The following is a 20,408-nucleotide window of genomic DNA, read 5'->3' as shown; positions in this document are numbered from 1 at the left end:
TACGGTTTTTATTTAAGTTTTTCCGAAATATGTCTGAGATCATTTTGCTACTTTCGCTCTAATTATTGTCCTACCTGTCTCAGGTAATAGCTTCAGTCACACTGATTTCTCAAAGAATATATGATTGTTATATACCTTTGATTGACATGAAGGAGAGGAATTGACTACTTTTCGTCTATAAAAGACCACTTCATGCTGACCTATTAAAGTTAATATACCAATCTAATGCAAAATACCCCCTAGCTTTATCATGTATAAATAATAATTTATACCAAAGATCAAAATCCAAAACGTCAAATTTACATTTGACCTTACCTTAAATTTCAAGGCCATAAAGCAAAGACTTCAAATAAAAAATTCTTGATCTCTTCTATGGTTTATGAGTTATATCACTAGAAATCTAATTGTAAATATAAATAAGGAGAACACGTATATTAAATGTCAACGTGCCTTTTAAAAGTATAAGTGTTGCGACTTGCAATTTTGTAGAAATATGTTTTTGATATCTAATACGATTTCTGATAAAAAGCTAGTATCCTTAGCCAAAATCAAAGTTATTAACATGACCTAGACGTTTTACATTGACCTCATTTTCTTTTTGGAGGACCTTGTGTGTATATCAAGTATGTTTTATAAGTAATATAAGCATATCAATTATTTGTATACATATGGAGTAGTAACTCTCGTATTGGGTCCCCAGATCGAGTCGGGGAAAAACATGTCGACATCCAGAGATATAACGAGCAATTTGGAAAATATTTTTGTCAATTTCTTGATCTGTTGCAAAGGCGTAAAGATAGCAAGTAAAACAGTGGTCGGGGAAATAACTCTTAAAGAAATGTGTTTGGTTAAACGCTGTGAGTTTCAAACGCTTATAATCTGTTCGATATCATATGCTAATTATCTAAGCAACATCTAACAAAACAAAATCAAAAGTAGCGAAAGTAGACAAAATTCATCAGTATCAGAACATCTACAATATGTTATTCAACAGAGAAGTGGAAAGACCTAGTTAAGAATAAATGGAGAATGTGTCCATGCCCCCGCATGTAAATAACGTGATAAATTATTAAACAAAACGATACCCAAATGAGAACTTGATCTGAATTTTGATGTAATAAGCATTGTGCACAAGTTTCATAACATTTGGTTGAGGCCTACTTACGATAGAGAACGGAAACGAAAAGTTCAACAAGGTTTCCATTTGGAAGGGCATAACTCTAAAGTAGTCAAATCAAAATGACGCCATTAAAGTAAATATATGTTTTGTAGTAATGAGCATTGTGTATAAGTGCATAACAATTGGTTGAGGCAAAAAAAAGTTGAAATAATTGAGGGATGTTCAGACTGACGTACGTATGACAACCCAACCACTATCAAGGGACCACCTTGGTTGATAAGCTTCATGAATGATTTGAATGCACCATTTCACTCGTTGACAATCATACAAATTTTGATATGTGTTAGATAGACCTCTTAGTTGGCTAAACATGATTCTGACTGAGTGTGTGACCCTTGGATATCATCAGAATTAGATGTACCAGTGGTCATTTACGTAGATAGATAACGGAATATACTGATAGTATTATATTACTACACACTCTTTTGTTTTGAAGGCGGTGATAATGAGAATGTGAAAACACCCACATAATAATTTTGAATTGATCAGATAAAATCTATCATTCATATGACGTGATGTTCACCTGTGAATCAGTGTTTTAAAACAACGTAATAATTCAAATTATTTATTTTTCGCTGTATTTTATACTTATTTTAAAGTTCAATCTTATAGTTTTCTTTTAGATTACATCATTTCGTCTATATGCCTTTTGCTTTTAAGACGTCACCAATTTAAAGAGGAGTTTTAGGAAGCGTTTTATAAAATACTTGATTACGTAAGTCGTAATTTGTGCTTTTAAACGTTATGAAAGCGATAAAACAGAGCATACCAGAGATGAATGATACATATAAAACATAAAAAAGCGGGTTAACATATTTTCCTAGCTTGAAAGAATTAACCGAAAACAAATTCCACCGAATCTTACATTTTTATACGATATATATATGATAGTTGTATGGATTTAGTCATCAAAGAGTCAAGTGGCAGTAAATAGTACGCATAAAATCTGAAACTGATGGTTACGACGGAAACGACAGACGGAAATCATATTGTTTTTTAAAGCAGTTTACAAGAAATATTGAAGATAGAGAGCGATATTGATTGATATGAAACACAAACATGCAACCTCATTCAGTATTAATTATTGGCGTTTTTTACTCATGCAGAGTACTGATGTGTTATAGACTTGAACACATTTAGTCGTGTTCATTGAGTGTTGGTATTTATTTTTTCATTGCTTGTAAATGATTCTTTTTTTCCATATGTTAACACTGTAGAAGTTTATTTAAAACGGTTGTGTGTGTATGTATTAAAACGTAGAAATTTAATTAAACGCACGTGCGTTTTTGTAATTAAAACGCTCGTGTAGGTAACAACGTATTAGAGTTTAGCGACAGAAATCTATGTATACTGAAAGATTATTACACCAGGGGTTTTGATATCACAAACTAGTCAAACTATTTACTTAATTTTATTATCTGTTGAATGACATGGTTCGTAAATATAAATCAACATGCAGACATTTTATACGTCCAGGTATTCACATCCAATCTTTTATGGCAATATCTTTTTAAAAGCACACAAATTTCACCTAAAAAGCTAACAAAACATTTAAGCAAAACTTATTTAAAAGGGACATAGTAACGAAACTATTGTAAGGTCATTAAAGATGGCTTATTTTGGCTTTATTATTGATTCACTTATAGGGTCTTTGCATTGTAAATAAACACATTTATTCTAAAACCAGTTGTTGGCATGATATGTGTTATGTTCTTCTAATATTTGTTATGATGGTATGATACTTAAACACTAATGGGAGGGATTTTCCTTGAAATTCATATGTTAAAGACATAATCTTTCAATCAGTTTGATTGAGGACTTGAGCTGGCATGTCCGTAACTGTTAGAATTCCTTTGTTAATTTATGTATCATTGTCATCTTGTTTCGTTTCTTTTGTTCTATTCTTACATCGGACTCGCACTAAGTTAAACTGAGTTTTACTGTACGTATTGCTTTTTGTTAGTTTTTTGGCATTGTCTAGAGGTATAGGGAGAGGGTTGCGATCTCACAAAACATGTTTAACCCACACACCCCTTTTTGCGCATGTCCCAAATCAGGAGCCGTTGGTCTGTGTTTGTCTTGTATGATTGATAGTTTTAGTTTCTTTCATATATAGTTTTAGTTTAGTATGACGTCCATTATCACTGAACTAATACATTTATGTTTTGGGGCCAGTTGAAGCACGCCTCCGGATGCGGGATTTCCTCTCTGTATTGTAGACCCATTTTGTGGTTTCGGCTGTTTTCCGGCTCCTTGGTCGGGTTGTTGTCTCTTTGACACATTCCTCATTTCCATTCTTAATTTTATTTAAAGACATAAATGAGCAGCAGTAAAACAAAACATGAAGAAATCCAAATATCATTTAGATTTTTTCTAAATTATGTATTTTCAGAGACTACTTGATTTTAACGTAATTTACAACATATTTATTCTGTTTCCTCCTTAAATACCATATATAATCCATCGTCCGTACCGCGCTAGCATAATTTGTCAAATGTTAGTTGCTTCTACCACGTCTAAATTATATACGTGTTTCTTTCTTTTTTTATAACTCATCAAAAAAATATAAGGTATTTTGATATTTTACCAATGAAATTGATCGACCGAAATAGCAATGTGACACTGGACCTCCATTTAAATCTGCCTTAGTGACTGGCTAATTCTGTAAGATTTGTTCTAACACTATGGTTTAAATTGTGTTTTTTAATGTCTTTACTTTTTTGTCGTGATTCCAAAACCATTTTGATAGTGTTTTATTCACTTTTACTTAGGTGAAAACTTCTGTTCACAACTTTAGGTCAATGTCATTATGTAATAAAACAACTTTTATTTATGATTCGAAATGTCGCAATTTAAATCGGAAAGCTCAAATGAAAGTGCCTTCTCTGTGCATGCGACCTGTTTGTGATTTGAACAAAACATGCATTTAATGGGGTAACAATTCTAACGAAATAAAATTTTACCTGTTTCTTTGGTCATGTAATAATATTTTTTCTCTTCCCTGTTCTTTTTTTTTCATCAGTTTTCTATAATTGCCCTCTGCGTTATCGTCCCATTTTTGTCTAATGATTCATTAGTATTGACGACTATTATTATAGTTTAGGCATATACCGCACGCCAACGTAAAAAAAATAAAAATCAACGTTCAAATGATCGGTGCGAGCTATTAACTCAACCTGGCGTTGGTCTTCTTTTATGTTTTCAAAAATAGCCTACTCTGACATATAATAACCTCTTGGCCAGATTGGAACAACTTTAGTCTTTTTTATTCTATTAAGTCTACTTTCACAACTCCTTTTATAAGAAAACTATTAAATTAAGCACACCAAAAAGAAGGGTATAATTATAGGAGATTATCTGTTTCATAAAACTTTATTTAAATAGAATATTCGAGAATGTGCAGCGTACTTCCTTTCATGCGTCGATTGGGGGGACGTGATATATTTTTCTCAACTAGTATTTCCTGCTACAAAATAGAAACTTATGTGTATTCTTAATAGGAATAATACAGACTAATGTGTTATATAGAAACAGAAATAGAACACATCCTTCTTGATTAGAATGTTACCAGAAATTTGTATACGACTTAACATTATCTCTCGAAAACTTATTTCTATTGTTTTTATAAAAGCTGTCTAAGTTTTTTTTAAATAATACGTTAACAGATAAACAAAAAAGAATATCCCATTGTTTTTACCAATTGAAAATAAGCTTTAAATGTTGATTACTTTACCAAAGGCATGAGCATGATATAAGAGGTGTATACACAAGCTATATTTTATATTTGATCTTCAAATATAAATGAGAATTATAAATAGTTTATTAATATTTTTTGTTAAATATGTATATCTGTTTTTCCTATTTGGTAAATTGGAAATGCTATCTTACGGCAACAATCATTTTAATAAAGATAACGCGATAATTGCCCATGAAGTCAAATTGTCTTAATTAAAGTTAATACTAATGTTTTTAGGTTTCGTTGAACAAATTCAATGTAACTGTTTACTCTTTCCAGATCAGCATTTTGCTTTGTTCTTAATAAATCAAAAGGTAAATAGATATATTACTGCTTGAGGAATAAATTGTTTGATAGCATGAAGGCAAAAGTAGTATACAAACTCATCATAGATACTGCAGTTAAATAGTCATAAATCGATTTAACATCAGATACACAAATTTAATAATACTTTTAGATAATCGGATGACTCGCATTAACATCTTCGCTAGCCAAGGGTTACGATCCACTCCCGCTCTCTTCACCCTTGGCAGATTGAGCCAACATTTGTGATATCCGTGTTGCGCCATCTATCGGAAGATTAAAGTCACGCCGATTCCGAATACATTATTCTTGACCAATGGTAGTACTTGAACTCTTCAATTTGGAGGTAAAAACACGGTAGCGTCTAGATTCTACCCACTTGGTAAAGCCGGAAACGAAAATATACGTCAACATTCATGCATTTCTGCATAAAACATACACAGGAACTTCTATTAGTTGATTAAAACATTCAAGTTGTCACTAAATATAGTCGTAGGTTTAGTGATGTAACGACTTGTTGCACAATAAACACGTGGCAATTGTTCACAAACACTTTCTACATTTACACGTGATCATGTTATAGGCGCTTTTTGATTGGATGCAGCGGGTTTCTACTGCAACCAATAAAAATCCTTACCTTGTGTCTCCGAAATATTATCTCAATCCGCCAAGGGTGAAGAGAGCGGGAGTGGATCGTAACCCTTGGCTAGCGAAGATGCGCATTAATGACAACTTCGGTATGTATACTAACGAAATGTATCCTGTTGAACTTACTTTAAATAAATATACTAACAATGACCACTGCCCATTCCTCGTTCTTGATATCTATATCATTAACGAAAACCATAATACTAAAATTTATGATAAAAGAGATGATTTTTCATTTCCTATCGTTAATTATCCGTTTTAAGATGGTGACGTTCCCTTGTCACTATCTTACGGTGTTTATATATTTTAAATTGTACGATTCGCTCGTGTATGTAATAATGTTTTAGATTTTAACGAGAGACATGTATGTATTACTAAACAATTATTACACCAAGTTTTCGATATCACAAACTAGTCAAAACATTTACTAATTTTATCATCGGTAACTGGAAATCATTCGTAAATAAAGCTAATCATGCAGACTTCTTATACGTTCATGTATTTCACATCCATTTTTTTATGGAAGTATTCTTTATAAAGCACAAAAATGTCAGTATTTACCTCAAAAACTAACAAAACCTTTAAATAGACTTATTAAGAAGGGATATAGTTACGATACTGTTGTCAGGTCATTCAAGATTGCATATTTTTGCGTTAATATTAATTCTCCTATAGGGTCTTTGCATCGGAACTAAACACATTTATTTAAAAACCAGTTGTTGGCATGACACGGATTATGTTCTTCTCATATATGTTATGATGGTATGATACTAAACCCCTAACGGGAAGGATTGTGTCTGATATTCATATGATGAAGACATAATCTTTCAATCAGTTTAATTGAAGTCTGGAGCTGGCATGTCAGTTAACTGCTAGTAGTCTTATGTTATTTATGTATTATTGCCATTTTGTTTATTTTCTTTGGTTACATCTTCTGACATCAGACTCGGACTTTTAATGAACTGAATTTTAATGTGCGTATTGTTATGCGTTTACTTTTCTACATTGGTTAGAGGTATAGGTGGAGGGTTTGGATCTCATAAACATGTTTAACCCCGCCGCATTTTTGCGCCTGTCCCAAGTCAGGAGCCTCTGGTCTTAGCTAGTCTTCTTATTATTAATTTTAGTTTCTTGTGTACAATTTAAAGTTTAGCATTGCGTTCATTATCACTGAACTAATATATATATATTTTTTTTAGGGGCCAGCTAAAGGACGCCTCCGGGTACGGGAATTTCTCGCTGCATTGAAGACCTGTTGGTGACCTTCTGTTGTTGTCTGTTCTATGGTCGGGTTGTTGTCCCTTTGACACATTCCCCATTTCCATTCTCAATTTTATCATCAAAGATACTGCTGTTAAATAGTTATAAATCGATTTATCAAATCTTGGTCACAAATCAAATCTTAAACACTTCAACTATAAGTTGAAAAACAGAACAACAGAAACACTGAACTGCTTAAAAAAAACAAACGCCTGCATATATTGAAACGGACTATGTCATAATAACTATATACCATATTTCTGAATTGGTACAGGACATTTTAAGAATTAAAATAGTGAGTTGAACCGTGTTTTATGACTAGCAAAACCTTCCGCTTCTATTGAAATGTAAAAAAAAAATACCGTTTAAATGACAACTTTAAGAGAACGGAATACAGTACTAATAAATAAAAGAATATTCACGAAAGAGTATGGTTGAATGATTAGTTGATTAAATCTGGGTTACAAACTAATCCCGAATGAAACACATCAGCTATAAGACGAAAACAAAGGAATAACAGAGACAGCGAAGTGCAAACAAAAACAAAAGCCAAGTTACGTAGAAACGAACTATTTGATAACATTTGCCATATCTCTGACTTGATACAGAAAAGTTAAAAAAAAAATGGTTGGTTGAACCTTGTGAATGACTAGCCAAACCACCTTCTTTATGACACAAAAAAAATATATATAACCGAATGCCAGGATCGGTTATGTTACTTTCATTTTTTTTTTTTTTCTATTTGGAAACATTTTTAATAGTATGACTACTTCTGTCAGTTTTGTCATGACCTTCTATTATATGTATGACGCGTACACTAATGCAAGATTTTGTAAAACATTTAGTATAAAAGAATGTTGATTAAACTTGTGTGTATGTGATGCGGGTTCATTGATGTATATAAACAGAGTAACATATTATAGGTATATATAGTTTGTAAACATCAAAACATGTGTTGCAATAGCTTTTATGACTTTATACAACAATGTTTTAGCAAAAAAAAAAGTTTGATATTTTTATGTCACACGGACCTTGGCGTTAAATTTTTGTAACACCAAAACAGTTTTTACGCTTTTCCCTATTAATTCTGAATACTAATTTTACTACGTTATATAAACCGTGTTATTGAATACAGTTTCCGTTATAATTTAAAAAATAATCATTGTCTTATTTCACTTTCATTTTCGTTTGTTAAACTGTATTTTTTTTTCTTCAGTTTGATCACCTATCCTATATTTGTTTGTCAAAAGCATCAGAAATCATCCTTATGACACTTAAATCGGACCTTATTAAAACTTAAATTGTAGACTAAGTACTCCATGTTTAATAATATTGATGTATTTTTAAACAAACATCATTTTTTTTATTAAGTAGTTTTCACTTAAATTTCAGACTTCTTTCAGTGCATTCGTCCTTCTTATGTTCTTACATTAATCCGAAAACAATATTTTTCGATATATATTGTATCGAAAGTGAGAGGATTTTTCTTGCTTTGTATAATCTTGACAACTGAACAATCAGCTATATCCTAGATGGTGGAACCGATAGATATTCGAGCACTTACTAGGTAATATATATATTTCATCAAAATAAAGAGAAATATTTTAAAAGATTTAGAGATAATAGGCTGCAAGTGAAATATAATATACCAGAAATTGAAAGAAATAAGCATATTATAAATAAAAACATTCCAGAAACATGTATAAACATGTACCGTAAAATCAACAACTCATGGGTGATGTTTTAGTACTCCAAATATCTATATTCTTAATTCATAGCATTACGGTGAATTTAAACTGGAATTCTACTCTTAATGTAAGTTTGAGACGGCATTTTTACTTGAGTTTAAGTTTTCTGACATTTCCTAAATGTGATAATCAAACTTAAGAAGTATAAATGTTTTTCTCCTACGCCTGTTGCATAAAAGGTTTTAAAGCCCACAGTGGTCATTCATTTAAATTGTTTTTTTTTAAATAAAGAAAATTTTCGTGTAGATAAAATGCTGCAAATCAGACACGAGAGGCCTGGTAGCATGAAAATTTCAGTCGATTAAAAGACCAATTTGATATATACATATACATATTCATATACTTTTCTTGATAGAGGGTTGCTTCTCACAAGGAAGCTATTAAACCAAGAGTTCCAAATGGTGAAGATGAAATCATCGATTTATGAGTTTGACTGTCCCTCTGGTATCTTTCGTCCCTCTTTTTCAATTGAACTCATAAATGTATATTCCACTTTTTATTCTTCGGCAAGTACGTGACCTTGAAAATATGCGATCATATTATAATTCTAATATATGAGGCTATACCAATTACTATTCGATGATTTTGATACATAACTGTGAAAATTACAGTAAACAATCACAAAGGAAAATTCATACTCGCATATCCACTACAAACACATGCGCAATGGGAAAAAAAGAAAATCAAACAGACAACAACAATTCATAAAACACTGAGCAACACGAAACCTGCTAAAACCGTTTTATCTCAATTGTTAGACTATGTAGATCCTGCTCTAAGCGTAAAAGAGGGACGAAAGATACCAAAGGGACAGTCAAACTCATAAATCTAAAACAAACTGACAATGCCATGGCTAAAAATGAAAAAGACAAACAAACATCAGCACAATGACACAACATAGAAAACTAAAGAATAAACAACACGAACCCCACCAAAAACCTGGGGGTGATCTCAGGTGCTCCGGAAGGGTAAGCAAATCCTGCTCCACATACGGCACCCGTCGTGTTGCTTATGTGATAACAAATCCGGTAAATGGTCTAATTCGGTAGGTCACATTCATGAAAGGGAAGGGGATTGTAGTTACGACGCAAGGAACATATCCGATATCATTTGTGAAACGGTTATTCCATAACGGTCAACCAACTCGTGATGGCGTCCGTAAAATTTACGAAGGGATGATTTAAACTTCACCATTTAGAACTCTTGGTTTAATAGCTTCCTTGTGAGCAGCATTTTATGATGCTCAAAGACATTAATGTAAAACATGGAATACTGAAAATGTTGGTTTCAGACTAAAACAGCATTACTATAAACATTCTATTTATTCTTCAAAAGTTAATCGTGAGATGAAAAAAGTCAACCCAATTATAAGTGCACATATTGTCTATCTTGGTATTTATCTGATTAATGTAGGCACGAATCAAGTTTATTAATCTTGTGGATTTGAAGGATACCATAGATCTTTGGTTATTCTAGAAGATTGCACTTTCTGTTAACCTTTTTAAACAAAAGTTTGTTTTGTCTCAAGAATTAATTTCTTGTCTAATTGAAGCATATTCAATAATATTTTTTTTATTTATTTTTTAATGATTGAAAACATCCTCTAAAATACACTTTAAAGTCAATACTTCTTTTTCTATTTTTTTTTTTTTATGTAATAAACCGAATACATAGTTCCACGTGTATTCCAATTTAGACCATACTATCCATTTTAACAGCTTTATTGCAGCTACTTTTATGCCAATTCTACACGCTTTATCGCTGATTGATTGTCAATGTCAAATTGCCAATATCAAACAACTCTCAAATAGGATATAGATCATTAATATAAAGAAATATAAATAAAAATCCTATTCTGTAATGAGTTGGGTAACCATTTTGTAATTTATGTCTAACATGTCAACGATATAGACGACACGCTCTATTCCAATGGATAATATACATTATGAACAAAATAGTTTTCTACATTCTGAAAGCTTTGATGCCATTGCTTTGATTAAATACTTTGATGACCACCATCGGATACGAGCTTGTAAATAAGTTCAATGTGAATTAAAAGTAAATGCTCGATTTCTAGCAGATATATATTTAATATACTTACAGACGCTCGATACATATTGAATGCAAAAGTAGTGTCGAATGCATCAAAAATACCTATTGCGCTAGCATCATAAAACATTGTTGTGACGTCATTCTATTGTTTAAACCGTTCTTTATTTCAGTGATTAGACTATCATTTACCTGTAAGAAACCATTATGTTACCTCCTCTTTCTTAAAAATATTGGACAGCTAAAGGTAGCATAACTGATTCGTACAGGTAAATGATAGTTCAATCGCTGAAATAAAAAAAACTGTTAATTACCCCAATTGTTTTCATCATGTAAACAAAATTACAACATGAGAACATATGACAATTAAAAAAATAATTTTATTAGTCACCTTCCAGTACAATAATTTTGTCACTCATCAAAACGGTTTGTCTGAGGAGAAAATCACTTTCAAATTATTTTTTAACACTACCAATACGTATATCACAGCACTTTTTCTCATGTTTTTGATAGTCTCTTTTAGCGCTAATTCGATAAGTTGATTATGCTCGTTGTAAGTCTTGTTGTTGTCTTTTGGTTATCAAAATTGACCTCTGCTGTTGCTCTTATTCTTTCTAACATCATTTCCAACTAGAACTAAAATGAAAAACAGCAATAAAGTAATGCTTCTTAAGTTTGATAGATCATGCCGCAATACAAGGGACATGCACAACCTAAACCTTATCCTGTGTACAAAGTGCGAATTTATAACTTCCTTCATGAACATAATTTTCAGGTTTCGGCGTTGATTTACAAGTTGTTGTTTTTTAAGTCTGATATTATTGCTCAAATATGAACATAATTCAATACTTCGCATATGAAGGACGATGAATATGGGAAGCAGAATAAAGGAAGACATTACTGCATGTTATCTGTGAAACAAACGAATCTCGTGTCCGATTCGCACTTTGTTCGCTGTGATAGTTTTATAAAATTTATTTTCAAAAAAAATCGAGACAAAATTACGTTTCGGTAACATTTAGAAATCACAACGGACTCAATACACAAATAAACGAAAAAAAGAGCGACATGAACTTGCAAAAAGAAAGAAACAACAGAAAAGGGGGAGGTATTTAGGTGGTACCGTTTGGGTAAACATTAAAAGAGTCTCTTGAAAATTCCAACAAAAGAATATAACTAATTGCACGTTGTTATTTCTTCATTTGTTCATATTAATTATATATTTGAAATAAAATCAACTGCGATGCATTCGATATGGTTCAAGAAGAACCTGTCTTCATATGCTATTCTATATTTTTTTTCTCATTCACCTAGAAAAACCCGCGAAGAAACAAGAAACTAAAAGGAGAGGACTATATTTTGATATATAATATATATAAAACTTATTAGCTGCTCTGACTATATCCTATTTGTAATCCACACTGAAATAATGTATCTGCATAGATTCTGAATACACATTTGATTTATATCCAAAGTTTGAAACAACAAAATAATAAGTAATAAAAACATCTCTTTCTCTGGTTTTTGCATTTAGAATATACTTTCAACACTATATTCATTTTGAGACAGTAAAGGTATTCACGAAACTATGAGCGGAAACTATGAGAAGTCCTTGCGCACGCAAACATCATGATACACATACCCTGTGTCCTATTCTCAATGTAGCAATACATGTTGTTTACCTGTGGCTGTACTTTCTTTTTGTCTATTTATTTTAGGTTGAGCTACTGTTTAAAGGGGTCAACATGAAGGATTTATTTTAATGTAATGACAGTTCATTTACAAAACAATTTTCATACTTGATGAAAATAAATCTTTGCTTTCTTTTTCTTTTCTTTTTCCTTTTTCGACGTGTGAAACAATGTTTTAAGTAAGTTAGAGGCTTATATCCCTTACTTAATATTTAACACAAATCGATTGTCTTAGTTTTTGGTCCATTCCTATTCTGATTTTTGTATCATCAATGCTCTTCAACTTTGTTCTTTTTTGTGTTTATACATATTTTGATATGAGCGTCACTGATGAGTCTTGTGTAGACGAAACGGGCGTCTAGCGTACTTAATTATAATCCTGGTACCTTTCATAACTAATCACAAACATATTTAATTACATCAATAACGAAATATTAATTGTGTAGTTAATTCAAACATGTCGTCATCAATACCTTTACTATATATCTATTTTTTTATTAATCTGAATTGAACACAACACTATGCTTCTTTTGTTAAGTTTGCAGATTTTCACCCACTCCAATCAAAATTCCCTATTTAAAACCTTTCAAGTATATGGTGAGGTGTGTGTTCCTAATCTAGTTATCCATATCGAGTTGTGTAGACTGTTGTCTGTCTTTCGTCCTTCTTCGTTTTTTTTTTTAAAGTTTTTTTGCTTTGTCATGATGTTGTCGGTTATTCTTCGTCCAATTGATTTTATTGTCCCGTTTGGTACCGTCTGTTTATACATTATAACTCATAATATAATATAATATAATATAATATAGAACAAGTTTACTCTTCTTACTCATTAAAATTGTTACTTTTTCAGTAAATAATCAATATGTCCAATTTTTTCGCTTATTTAAATACATGTAAGTTTTAAGCAGATAATTTAAAACATAACATTTAAGACTCATTTCTATAATATTTGGGAACTATATAATATAGAAATCGACCTTATCTAAATTAAAATCAACACATCTATTAACCTCTTTTATGTTGACAAAAATCTCATGGCGAAGTCAGTCACTCTTTGCAAAAACTGATTTTTTATAAGAACACTTCGAAACCGACCAATATTCAACTTTTAATGTCGTCTTTAAATGTACCAAAATCGTTCAAAGTCGTATAGATGTACATGTAAACGTACACTGGCATAAGGTCGATTCCTACCCGACGCAGCTGCATAAGGTCGATTTCTTTCCGACGCAGCTCAAATGTAACCATAAGCAAGGTCATCATCAAAATTATAAAACGAAAAGTAACAATACATGTAACAAACCTAATCAAATGTTATTTTAAAGACCATGATTTATACCTTGACATATTGTTTTAATCATCTGTTTATTGTTGAAGACAGATGTCGTTTGTTTATGATTTATTGTTTTGGTCGCGTTCTCCACACATAATAGTTTTCTTTTCATCGAGCTTCTCAGGCAGTTTATTGTTTCCCCCATATTTCTTATTTTATACAAGTTTTGTTTCAAATGCATTCTTTTATAAAAAAAAAATTAGAAAATTAATTCACAGACCTTTCGGGTAATTTGTTTTAAAGGGCTTTGTGGATAAAACATAATAATTTTAGATTTGAAATTTTGTCTTTGCATAATTATACTGGTTGACTCTTTTTCGATCTGTTTGTCATTAGCAATTCATGATTTAACTATAATTTACTTATTTACTTAACATTATAAACTAGTGAAAATCAGCAGAATGTGCAGATGAGCTCTTGACGAGTAAACTTGACCTTATAGGGATTATTATATTTTCTTTTATTGGTCCACGATAGTTCTTCAAATGTTTGTACTATTATTTTTCCTCTGCTTTCAAATATTTGATTTTAAGCGTTCTTATTGGAGATAAATCCGAAAAAAACGCCTCGGATACACATAATTGATCAAATGATATTATTTCATATGTTTCACTTGTAATTTCGTAAAGGAAGATTGATACCTTTACAATAACTTAAAATTCTTAACTTAAGTTGTGATCCTTCCAAAATATTTTATTGAATTATCTGTCTATCTTTACTGACATTTAATTAGATCACTCTAATGGTACCTACCTGATGCAACAATACAACAATGAGTGCCAATTAGACAACTTCTATCCAAGTCACAATGTATAAATATATATCATTTATAGACGTAATTACGGCTTTCAACACAAATTATATTTTTGTTAATGCAACCACAATGAAAAAATGGATATATACATGTATAAATATATAAAAGCCACAAAAAAATTTACAGTTTTGAAATCTGGAAATTTGTCTCCACAAATGTACATATGAATTATTTCACTGCTGAAACAGCTATAAGACGGTCGCCGGTTGTCACTTCATCTCAGTAGTTATCTTTTCTGGATTATATGATTTATAACATACCTGTTTATAGATAATTATAAAACTAAACGTCCAACTTCTTTAGGCAAGTTGATATTTAATGGATTTCACTATTATTTAGTTCCATTTTGGTATTTATGCTTTTCATGTGTTTCAATATTCATAGCTTATGGTAAAATCACAGATTATTCTGAACCCAAAAGAAAATTCAAAACGAAAAGTCCCAAATGAAATGAAAATTCAAAAGCGCAAACACATCAAACACATGAACAACAACTGTAATATTCCTGACTTGGTAGAGGCATTTTCGTACATAAACAATTGTAGATTAAACCTGGTTTTATGTTATAATTGGTTTTTAATCATTTGGCTGTTAGTGTTATTTATGAAAGATAAGATCAAAAAGCGCGTCAGCAAATAAAGTTGTAAGGTGTTTCTTAATTTACATTAATAGTCTCTAAAACAAAAAGACAAAGACATATTTCAGGTAAATGATTTGAGAGAAAAAAAGGAAGAAATTAATTTGCTTCAAATAGGCCAATACTTACAAACAATTGACCATTGGAATCGCTAATGACCAAAAGGACGATGTGTGATGAGATAAAGATCAAACTATTACGTTCCGCCAACACAACCGAGATTTAGTAATTGAACAATAGAAACATAATCAAACAAAAACTGGTTTTGCATACTATATGTCTAGGCACAAATATTAATTTTTCGTTAAATTTAAGATTAATAATTTATGTTTGAAATTTGGTATGCGATTCTAAAAGATTTATCCAAATTAGCAAGAATATTAAAGCTTTTCAATCTTTCCCGTATGGCGGTTGAATTTTTAAGCAAACAGTCAATATCGTAGATGGCAACATCATTCTTATTTATTGTTTGTTCACTTTTAAAAAATAATATGCTTTCAAATCACTACATTATGATTTGATATAAAATTCATCCTTGGCTTTCAAATATTCGACTTTGAGCGTTGCTGATCAAGGTAATTCTAGACGCACGAAATTATTGAGCCTGTTGTCTTCATGTTTTTTTAAATACGTTAATGTTATCAGTTTGTGATATTGGAGTTTTGTTTACCACACCTTCTCATTTAATTGACAAATTTTAAGAACTGCATATATCTGAAACTGGAGCACAAAATATAAGTTTTTTATATATATTTTGGTGCTGCTACGATTTGTTGTAATAACTGTAACTATTGTTTGCTGTAGCTATTCCTTTCGGTGAATTATTAGCTGGTTACGGAGGCTACACTTGTTCGAACATGTACCATCTGTTTATCATGATCTAAATTCAGTACATGATGTACGTATGCCTCCTACATTTAACATAGAAATATTATATAAGTATTATACTAATACTTCCATGCTCCTAATTAGCAACATATTATATTAACTAAAATGACTAATACTTTCTATTTACTCTGATGATAACAACTTATCCTTTATCTATTTAATTCGATTAGCAATAATAATTTATTTATAATTCGTCACGTTGGCTTTATATTTGTGAACTGCTTTCAATGAGATTGAGATATAATGTATTGGAAGTCTATTAATAGGAATTATTGAATAAATTGTTGATGTCAACAAGTCATGAAAAGAGGATTTGTAAAATAGGGCAGTTAGGCTGATTGGTATAGTATTATTCCATATAAATGTTGCTTAATGGATAATTTAGTATCATGCATGTTTACAGCGATTAAACCAATAAATCAAGCATATTGATTAAAATCTTTTTCATTAGAGCGTATTTGTGGACGAGTGTGTTCGAAAGTGTGCGAAATCAGTTCTTATACCTCTTTCTGTTCTGCTTATGTTTAACTAGCGGCTAGGCACGTCGTGGTAACTTAAGGTCTGATCTTTCAAAATAGGGCAGTTAGGCTGATTGGTAAAGTATCATTCCATATAAATTTTGCTTAATGGATAATTTAGTATCATGCATGTTTACAGCGATTAAACCAATAAGTCAAGCATATTGATTAAAATCTTTTTCATTAGAGCGTATTTGTGGACGAGTGTGTTCGAAAGTGTGCGAAATCAGTTCTTATACCTCTTTCTGTTCTGCTTATGTTTAATTAGCGGCTAGGCACGTCGTGGTAACTTAAGGTCGGATCTTTCAAAATAGGGCAGTTAGGCTGATTGGTATAGTATTATTCCATATAAATGTTGCTTTATGGATAATTTAGTATCATGCATGTTTACAGCGATTAAACCAATAAATCAAGCATATTGATTAAAATCTTTTTTCATTAGAGCATATTTGTGGACGAGTGTGTTCGATGGTGTGCGAAATCAGTTCTTATACCTCTTTCTGTTCTGCTTATGTTTAACTAGCGGCTAGGCACGTCGTGGTAACTTAAGGTTGGATATTTCAAAATAGGGCAGTTAGGCTGATTGGTATAGTATTATTCCATATAAATGTTGCTTAATGGATAATTTAGTATCATGCATGTTTACAGCGATTAAACTAATAACTCAAGCATATTGATTAAAATCTTTTTCATTAGAGCGTATTTGTGGACGAGTGTGTTCGAAAGTGTGCGAAATCAGTTCTTATACCTCTTTCTGTTCTGCTTATGTTTATCTAGCGGCTAGGCACGTCGTGGTAACTTAAGGTCGGATCTAAGACATCTGCCACGAATGGAGTTGGAATAAGTAACTTCAGAATTGACACAAGTGATCACCGTGTCATCTAGATCTTGTTGTTGTATGTTTGTCCATCTGATGAGTTAAGCCTTTTTCAATGATTTTTATAGTTCGTTCTTATGTTGTACTGTTATACCACTGTCCCTGGTAAGTGGAGGGTTGGTGTCCCGCTAACATGTCCGATTCATCCGTCTCATGTTAAGACTCTTCTTGCCAACTTGTTCCTTTATTCGTATAATGCTGACTTCGTGCAGGAACCTCTTAAGAAAACAAAAAAGAAGTTAGTAGTATCATTTAACTTTACTTTCCGCTATATAGATATTTTCTCTAACTAAATAATTCAAAATTTGATGACTGTGTTTACCGCATCTACCCCATCGTACTCATATCTTGACTTGCGTCGACAATGAAGGTCAGTTGAAATCAAAACTGCACGACACGACGAAAAAGATGATTTCAGCTTCCTTATTATGAAAAAAAAGTATAATTACAAAAATACTGAACTCCGCGGAAAATTTATAACAGAAAGACCCTAATCTAATGGTAAAAATCAAATGATAAAACACATCAAACTGATGGACAACAACTGTCATATTCCTGACTTGGTACAGGCATTTTTAAATGTAAAAAATGGTGGATTGAACCTGGTTTTAAAGGGTTAAACCTCTCACTTGTATGACAGTCGCATCAAATTCCGTTATTTTCACAACGATGCGTGAACAAAACAGACATAATCGGTAAAATAGTTAAAATATGATAACAGCAGTCATCACTGTGTTATAATCTGGAAACAAACAAACATTTACAAAAAATCACAAACGCATCTATCAATTTAAAAAACACATTCATTGTTTGACGTCAGAAAATGTAAACGTCACATGTCGCTCAATGTATATTCAAAACAATTATAATTTCACATGGGGAATGGTTTGCAGGTTTAAAAAAATCAAAAGTCATGTTAGAATTAATTTCAGAAACAGACCATATGCAGGTGAAGTTGGTAAATTGATAAGTGGGAGAAATTTATAATTTCAAAATTAAAATCGTCTCGTTTGTCAAAGATTCTGGTACTGAGATGACTGTGACTGTGACTAATGACTTGTTTAAAATATGTCAAATTCGAGATATAAGTCTAAAAATGAGGCGGGAGAAGCCGTGACTGTTGTTTCTTTAATTTCTAGTTTTTGGGGATATATTATTGGAACGCAATGATTGCTAATGGAAAGAACATCATCAATATATCTGAAAGTGAAATTAAATAATCTGGCTTCTTTGATCTTCTTGTGTTTGAACTCCGATTCATATGAAAATAAAAAGGTCGGCAAAAAGAGACGCACAGTTCTTTCGTTTCGGAATATCGACAATTTTTTGAAAAAGTCTACCTCCAAATTCAACAAATATGTTGTCGATAAGAAACTACAGCCAGTGGCGTAGCCAGGGTTGAAATTATGTGGAACGTAGTGAGGCGAAATTTTGTTTGGACCATTTTATACTAAAAAAAATTCGGACATTTTCCCTGTGTGCATGTGTACTCCCTACAATCCGACAATAGTTGGATTTTTGTTTAATTTCGAAATATCCACCAAAATATATTCTATTTACAACATAATTTTATTGTTTTCTCGAATCTACCACCATTCAATTCAGAAAAATCTTATGTTAAAGTTTGACAACCAATAACATATTTGACATCTCAAAAACAGACTCATTACAGCGGCACTTTAATATATGGAACTTCGGAATATAGGAACCGAAGGGACCCCCACTTCCCTTTTACCGGAATTCTTGTCAAAGATCCTGGTACTGAGATGACTGTGTGTGTCAAATTCGAGATATAAGTCTAAAACAGAGACGGAAGGGGCCGTGTCTGTTGTTTCTTTAATTTCTAGTTTTTAGTAATCCACATATGGTTAATACCACTACTCGAGTAAACAGTTTCACAGTATTTCTGAAGACCCTCTTTTTGCGGACAGACTTTTAGTCAATCTAATGGACAATTCTTTAGTGGAACATGCAGATTAGTTGGCAATGTACCGTTGTTTGTACGGAATTTTGTGAAGCCTAGGTATCCAAAACAAACAAGGTAAGTCCTCCGATTTGTTGTTCAGTGTAGTGTTCTTTGTCAAATGGTATGTCTTTGTATGTGGGATTACCTGATTTATTCCTAAGACATTCATAGAACTTTCTATTTCTTTGTAGCACATTCCAACAGTGCGTGCATACGGACTATATATCTTTCAATTTGTCAATATTCCCGAGCTTGTATTTCCTATAATGATTTCCTTAAAAGAGGGTTAAATCTCACACGAAAAGTTGATTCTAAAACACTTCTAAGAACTTCTGATTGATTTTAAATCTTGATCTTTTTCTTTTATTGGTTCCTTATTGTTCAATCCAGTATACCACCATTCCCATGTGAAACTTGAAAATCGTCAAAAGAGATAGTCCACAATGCTTTACAACATAGAAATTGTTCTTGTCCATTCGTTTTTGATGTTATTTGTTATTTGAATTTTGCCATGCGATTATGGACTTTCCGATTAGATTTTCCTCTAAGTTCAGTATTTTTGTGATTTTACTTTTTATCATTCGCTATAAATTTATTACTTTTAGATATCATACTGTATATTTTGTTAATAATGAACAAAAAGGTAAATTATCCACACAGAGGTACAAGTGATCAGTATGCTGGAATTTCTTATTGATGACTTATTTGGAGGTAGACATTTTTAACAAATTGTAGGCATTACTATGGGAACTCATGTCGA

Source organism: Mytilus edulis, chromosome 4, assembly GCF_963676685.1.
Source record: "Mytilus edulis chromosome 4, xbMytEdul2.2, whole genome shotgun sequence".
Classification (NCBI taxonomy): Eukaryota; Metazoa; Mollusca; class Bivalvia; order Mytilida; family Mytilidae; genus Mytilus; species Mytilus edulis.
The sequence above is the reverse complement of the archived record's forward strand: the minus strand, read 5'-3'. Positions refer to the sequence as shown.